The sequence below is a fragment of the Rhinolophus sinicus genome, linkage group LG10, assembly GCF_036562045.2.
Source record: "Rhinolophus sinicus isolate RSC01 linkage group LG10, ASM3656204v1, whole genome shotgun sequence".
NCBI lineage: Eukaryota > Metazoa > Chordata > Mammalia > Chiroptera > Rhinolophidae > Rhinolophus > Rhinolophus sinicus.
In genome coordinates, this window is record NC_133759.1 from 111,233,175 (window position 1) to 111,240,152 (window position 6,978).

Genomic DNA, 6,978 nt, shown 5'->3' on the forward strand with positions numbered 1-6,978 from the left:
GTCTTTCCTCCCACACCGCACACCCAGCCTGGCACAAACACTCTGTGATTTGTGCCATGTATGTACCGGGTGTCTGTCCCCTGCACTGTGCCTGGGGGACAACGCAGCCTGGAAGGTCCCGGGCCTCTGGGGCTCCTCGGTCAGCGCAGTCTGGCTGCTCCGTCCAACCTGTGCTGGCCTGCACGGCAGCAGCTGTCATTTGGAAAATATGTGGCCTGACAACTTGAGATCCGTGGGGTCGGAGCTCTGGGCTCCCTGGGCCTCTGTCTGGTGGACTAAAGCCCTAGAGACAGGGTCAGGTGCCTGTGGCTTTGGAGAGGGGCTGGCGCTCCCCACAGTGGGTTCACAGGCCTGTTTGGGGGAAGGGCCGGGGCTGAGTGCTTGGGGTAGCCCCACTCTGCGCCCCAGGTCCCTGGGAAATGGGCCTCCGATGTGGCAGAACCAAGGCCAGGGGACGCGCGGGTGGCATGTCCGCAACAGCCTGGCCTCCCAGGCTCCTTGCTGCCTCGTGAACGTATGGCTGCCACCGGTGTCCGACCTGGCAGTGTTTCACCACGTGGAAGTGCCAGTTCTTCCTGGCACCACCTCCTGCCACCTCGTGCGTGTCTGGAACACTCGGACACCGCGCTCCCCCCCCAGCCAGGCCTTCTCCCTCACACTCGCCTCCTTGGTTAAATGTGTCTGAATATTGAACAGTCGGGGCGGGACTGGGGGACCCTGCATGATTTCTCTTAGTGTTTTGATAGTCATTTTGAATGACAGTGGCTGCCAGGCCATTGCTCCCACGACAAGAACATCAGGCTGCATCCACAGGCTGAGCTGAACTACTGGCCTGGAGAGCAGGCGAGGAGGGGACTCGGGCAGCTGGCCTGAGATGCCCGTTACACTCAGTGACACAGAGGAGGTGTTATTTCTCCCGATAAGGCTCAGAGAGGTGGAATCATTTGCCTGAAGTCACACAGCTAGAGATGACAGTGGGGCTTTGAGCTCAGGCCCCACTTAGTCAGGCAGCTTGTTTGTGGCTTTGCAGGGCCTGATGGCCTTGGCTGGCAGCTCCCCCACCCCTGCACACAACACCCTCCTGGCCCCAGGCAGGCCCCCCCTGCCCCCAACCCCTAGCTTCCCGGCCACACAGCCCGATGCTGCACCAGCAGCCTGCTGGCCATGCCCATGACCCCTGGCCCTTGGTGCTCAAGCCAATGGTATCCCCACTGCCTGCCTCCAGCCCTACTTCCCAGCACTTACCCCTGTCGGCCAGCCCCCAGCACCCTGGGCCATAAACCTCTGTGTCCCAGCTCGCTGACTGCTGGCCCCCACGCCCACACCACCAGCTGGCTCCGCCTGCCCGACCCTGCAGCTGCTCACTGGAGCCAGCACCCCTTTTCAGCTCTGCTGTCCTTACCCCAATCTTTTCTTCCTGAGGGACCACGGGACCAGCAAGGCTGCCCAGTCTGAGGGCGCGGGCGCCGGCCTCCCTCAGAGGCCACACAGGACTCAAGCGCGGGGCCAGAGCCGTGTCTGGGAGTGTGGGGACAGCGCCAAGGCTGTTGGGCCCAGCTGGTCCCTTTGTCTGAGCACGCCGCCCCCCACCGTGTGGGACTGGCCCTCTGGGCAAAAGGACGGCCAGTGGAGCCTGGAGGAACTCCCATGTGGCTGCCGGTGCTCCCGCCCCGGGGGCTGGCCGGCTCCTGTCCCTTGCAAGGGCGTTTGCGGGCCACGACCTTCTCCATCGGAGTGAGTGGGTTAGGGAGCAGAGGACGAGGGCACTGGGGGCTCCCGCCCCAGGCAAGCTGGGTGTCCTTTGAGAGCAGAGCAGTGTTGGAAGTTCTGAAACAGTCAAAGCCTCTGTGAAGGGAACGCCACTTCCCTGCCCCTGAGCTGCTTCCTGTACTCAAGCTGCCAGGACAGCATGACTAAGTCAGCGAGGCCACTAGCTGAGGTGGCCCTGGTGCCCATTGCCAGGCAGTCACCCCAGGACCTGAGGAAACGGGGCGGAAGGACACGCGCTGACACAGCCGCCCAAACGAGCCCTGCTCTGCTTCCCGCCGCCTCTGTGCCCACTCCAGCCCCATGTGTGAGTGTTGATGTGCCTCAGTTTACCTTTTGACAACAGCATTTCCATGGGAAAGGTGTACTGCGAATGGGCGGACGAGACTCTGTCTGCAGAGCGTGTTCGAGTCAGGCCTGGCTCGGCGACACCCAGGGGACCAAGACAGCCGGCTCTGGGGGGAAAGTCCTGATGGCCAGCATCTGCCAGCTCTTGTGGTGCCAACACGCCCCCGTGGCTGATTTCCCACTGCCGGTGTGAGGCCACAGGGCGCAGGGGTGGGCAGGGACACACCGTACGTTCTGTTGCACTCTGCAGACGGACAGCACGGAAATGACCTTCAGCTCGGTGGCAGCACGGCCAGGCTGTGTGGCCAGGAAGCGATGAGCTTGGCGAGCTTACTACTTCCCCATTCACTGACTTGTTTGTTTAAGTTCATACAGTTTCGTGTTTAGTAGTGACTGTGTTTATCCGCCAGCTCGCCCAAGCCCCAGCATTAACTGGTGGAGCCTTGTTTCAGAGCCTGAGTGGGACCTGGGCTCACAGGCTGAGTGTGTTGACCCAGGTCAGGGCTGCAACAGCCTCAGACCCAGCCGGAGGGGCTCCCGCAGGGCAGGTCCAAGCTCCTCAGGACGCTGCCTTTGCCCTCCCGTGGCCCAGGTCTCCCCGCGCCTCAGGGACCTGCCTTCCTGACCACCCCCATCCCCTGCTTGGCACTCCCTATGTAAATAGCCCCATGCCTGCTTTGCAACTTTCCTCCCTGCTTCCCCTCCTGAGGGGCATAAACACGCCCAGGCCTAAGGGTGTGAGACCATGGGGTTTTGTGAGTGGGGCTTCCAGGTGGGCCATAAGCACATGAGTCACAGCAGTGAAACGAGCAGGAATGGCCAGGAGGGAAAGCGTGCAGGAGCCCCTGGGAGGTCCACATGCTGAACCCCGGCCTGGTGTCCAGGTCACTGTGGGGGTTTGTTAGCGGGGAGGGCATGCCGCCCGGCCAGCAGCCTGAGCCATAACTGGGAACATTTGTACAGTGGTACATGACCTTTGTGTGCCCTGCAAACCTGGGTACAAGCCCATGGACGTGGTTCCAGCTGAAGTCATGCTGGGTTACAGCGAGGAGGGAATGGAAAGAGCCCCGTCTGGGTGTCTGCATGGAGCCCAGGCTGAGGGGAGCTGCCTCCGCGTGGCCCTATCATGCCAGGGTTTGGGGGCCATGCTGAGGGGTTTAGAGCCCACCCCGAGGGTGAAGGCAGAGGACGCTGCTGCTCAGAGAAACCAGGTGCCTTGGCAGGGTCACAGCCTGCGTGTGAGAGATGAGAGTAGGACTCACTTGTCCCAGGACGGAAGCAGGGCCCTTCCTTCCCATCCTGGAGCCCAGGCTTCTAGCGGTTAGCGGTCTCTTTGCCATCTGTGCCCCTTGACATTGGGCTGGAATACTGCAAAGGTCCCGGGGCCATTGTGTCAGGACCTATGGGAAGACTGATGCTCAAACCGCCATTTGCCTTGTGTGAAAAACAGTGGTTTGGGAACACCTGAGGGGCCCGCACACGGCCGATCAGGGGCCTCACGCTGTTGACTGGCTTTAAGGCCCGAGCCTGACTCCCACGTTGCCTGTGGACAAACAGGCCCCAGGTTTCGTAAAGTGTCCCAGACAGGGTGCAGCCGGCTGTCCAGCCCGTCGGGGCAGGTGCCCAGGGGACCCACCGAGAGCCTTTTCGAAAGGCTTTGGATGAAATGGGTGAGGGGCACCGAGCTTTAAAGACCAGACGCATCTGAGGAGCGTTTGTCAGGCAGCCTCTGTGAGGATGACCCTGGGTCTGCTCCATCCATCACGGCAGCCACTGGCCACCTGTGGGCACTGAGCTCTTGAAATGCTGCCAGTGTGACTAAGGGACTTGTACATTTTATTTAATTTTAATTGACTTAAATTTAAACTTTGGTGGCCGCATGTGGCCAGTAGCTGCCACACTGCACGGTGAAGTCCAGAGTGGTGACGCCATTCCCGATGGGTTCAGGTGACACAGAGCGTTCATCAGAACTCACACACTGGTACCTTGAGATTTGTGAATTTCACTGTGAGCAAATTGTACCTAAAACAAACAGATCTTGAACTTCAGTGAGTGATGGGCCTGCCAGAGGATTCGGACTGAAGTCTCGTGATGTCTACAGCTTTGAACCGTGGCCAGTGACACCTGGTGGATGATGGGTGGGTAGTAGCTGCAGACGTGTGAGGCACAGAAAACATGCCACGCTGGCTGGAAGCTGCACTGGAAGGTCCGCAAGAAAGTGTCGAGAAACCCCTGATGTGGTAGGGTCTCCAGTTACTCCTCGTGCCCCAGGCTGCTCCGCACAGAGGACGTGTGGGCCAGCGTGGGAGAGGGCGGGCCAGCCTGTGGTTGGGCACCAGGTGGCCACTGCAGACGCTGGCGGTATCAGGCTGGGTGGGAACGCTTTGCAGACACCCCGTCATTCCCAGGCCGAGCTTCCTGCCGCTTAGTTCCTCCCCAGGGCACCGTCACATGCTGTCCTGTCCCGCCTGGCAGGCTGGCAGTGGAGCTGCAGGACTCTGCCCTCTGCATCTTTGTGGCCGGCACACAGCCGCACAGCCTACATGGGCAGGTAGTCCAAATGACACTGTGCCTCGGAGCCTCGTGTCCCCCAGCAGCTGGCTCTGTCCCCACCCTGGATATAGACGCCCACCCCTCACATAGCCAGGGCCCCAAGTGCTTTGTCAGGGAGGCCTGCCACTCGAAGCTCCAGCCAGTGGCTGCCAGGCCTGTGCACTCACCGGAAGCCCCCGCCACCCCGGGGAGGCATGAGGATGCCTGACGCCTGCGTCCAAGCGCTGGGGGCATAAGGGACCCAGCACAGCCTCCCCTGGCCGGTTCCCTCAGGGTGGCCTCCAGGAGACCCCTGCCCAGGCCAGCCAGAGTCCTGCCACCACTGCACCTCCCTGCCCGACCCTCCCAGGGCACTCAGGTGCTGTGCCCATCTCTGACCCTTGTGGCCCCAGGGACTACACATGAGGAGCACCTCTCCAGGGACCACCCTTCCCCAGGGACCACCCTCCCTAGGAAGCAGCCCTCTTCAGAGAGCACCCCTCTTAGGGAACCAACCGCCCTGGGAGGGGGACCACAGAGCTCAGGTGCCACAGAGAAACCGGGGTGCGTGTTCCCCTTCACAGCTGGGCAGGAGGGTGAGGCTCCAGCCTGGGGGAGGAGCATACCAGCCGTCTCCTTGTGTGTAACCACTGTGCTTTCTGTGTTTCTCTGTCTCAGGGTTACAGCAGTGGCCGGCAGCCCTTTTAAAGCAGAGACTTGGGGACAAATGCTGAAGGTTTGGATGGTGTCCTCTGGAAGCTTGGGAAATACTAGTTTTTGAAATGTGTGGGGACGCAGCCTGTGCTCAGAAATAGCTGCTGAGATAATGGGGCCCCACCCACTTCCACTGGCCGGACACAGGGCACACCTTTCCTTTTGGAGCTGTCGTGAAGGATGGCCAGCAGACCCGAGGTGGGGAAGGCCTTAGTCACAAGCCTGGACGGCAGTGGGAAGCTGTGTGTGCTGAGCCGCTGGGTCATTCGGGGCCCGGCTCCTCGGGACCTTAGGAAGGTTGGCATTGCCAGACTCGTCAGAGAGGGTGCCCTGGTGCTGGGGTGGGAGGCCCCAGGGGTGGTTGGCAGGGTTGTGGCGGCAGGGGTCCTTCCAGCTCTAGCCTTTGGCCTTTGACAGTGAGCAGTCAGACGAGCAGGGCAGGACCGCCATGCGCTACTGGAGAGAAACAGGACAGGAGGGCAGCCTTGGGAGCTGTGCCCGCCCTGGGTGGGGACGTGCTTTTGGTCCCAGGACTCAGACGCCCCAGACTTGTATGGGGGACAGTGATGGTAGGCGCTGTGCTGGAGGGAAATGAGCCGACGGAGAGTGCCGCTGCCGTGGAGGTCAGCTCCACCGCCCTTCCCAGGACACGTGCCTGGCGGAGAGCCTGCCCTCTCACTCCTGGCTGCCCCCTCAGGCCTGGACTTGAGCTACGGAGAGGGGCAGGATTCCAGGCAGATGGAGCCAAGGGTTCCCTGGACAAACCAGAGCTGCCTGTGGCCAATTGGGACGGGATTCCAGTAAAATACCCTGCTCTCCCAGCTGCCTTGGCTGGACTGCCCCTCGACCTCCATGGACGGAGGGGTGGGGAGGGAGGCACCAGCAAAGCCCTTTCCTGCCCAGAGCAAGAGTGGCCAAGGGGGCAGAGAGGTCAAGGATTGAGGCAGGCGACTGAGTGCCCAGGGTCCCGCCAAAGGTCACGCCAAGGTCAGGGAGAGGAACCGCTCTTTGCTCAGCTCTGAGATAGGGATAAAACCTTAAATGCACAACTCTCCATAAAACTATTATTAACAAAAATAAACCCATCACATGTTAACATGAATAACATTTAAAGAAAAACTAATTATATTCTCAAAAATATAGTGAGAAGAATAGGATTGTTTTACATTTTTGCAAATTTCTTTGACATCTGGGCTTTAAGGTGCTCTCACCTGGGTCCCCATCTTTGCTTTATATGGAAATCTCTGCATCGTGTGGCCTCTGGAGCGTCCCAGAGCCCACTGACGAGCACATGGAGACAGTAGCCACCTGTCCTTGAGGCCCTGGCTTAGGTCAGCCGAAAGGGAGCTGGTGTGAGACTGAGGAGATAGAAGGGAGCCTAGCCTCCTGCTCTGAGGTTTTTGTTGCAGGAGGAGCTGAGAGGAACCAGTGTGCTCCCACTGTCACCCACTGTCCCTCCCCAGTGACACAGCCCCTCCAGCTTCCTCTCCAGTTCCTGTTTGTCCCAGATGAACCCCCAGGTGTAGGAGTTTGGGGGGGGGGAGCCAGGAATGGAGCAGCTCCAATTGGATGTGGCCAAGCCCCCATGACACGGGGGAAGCACAGCCCCTCCAGCCC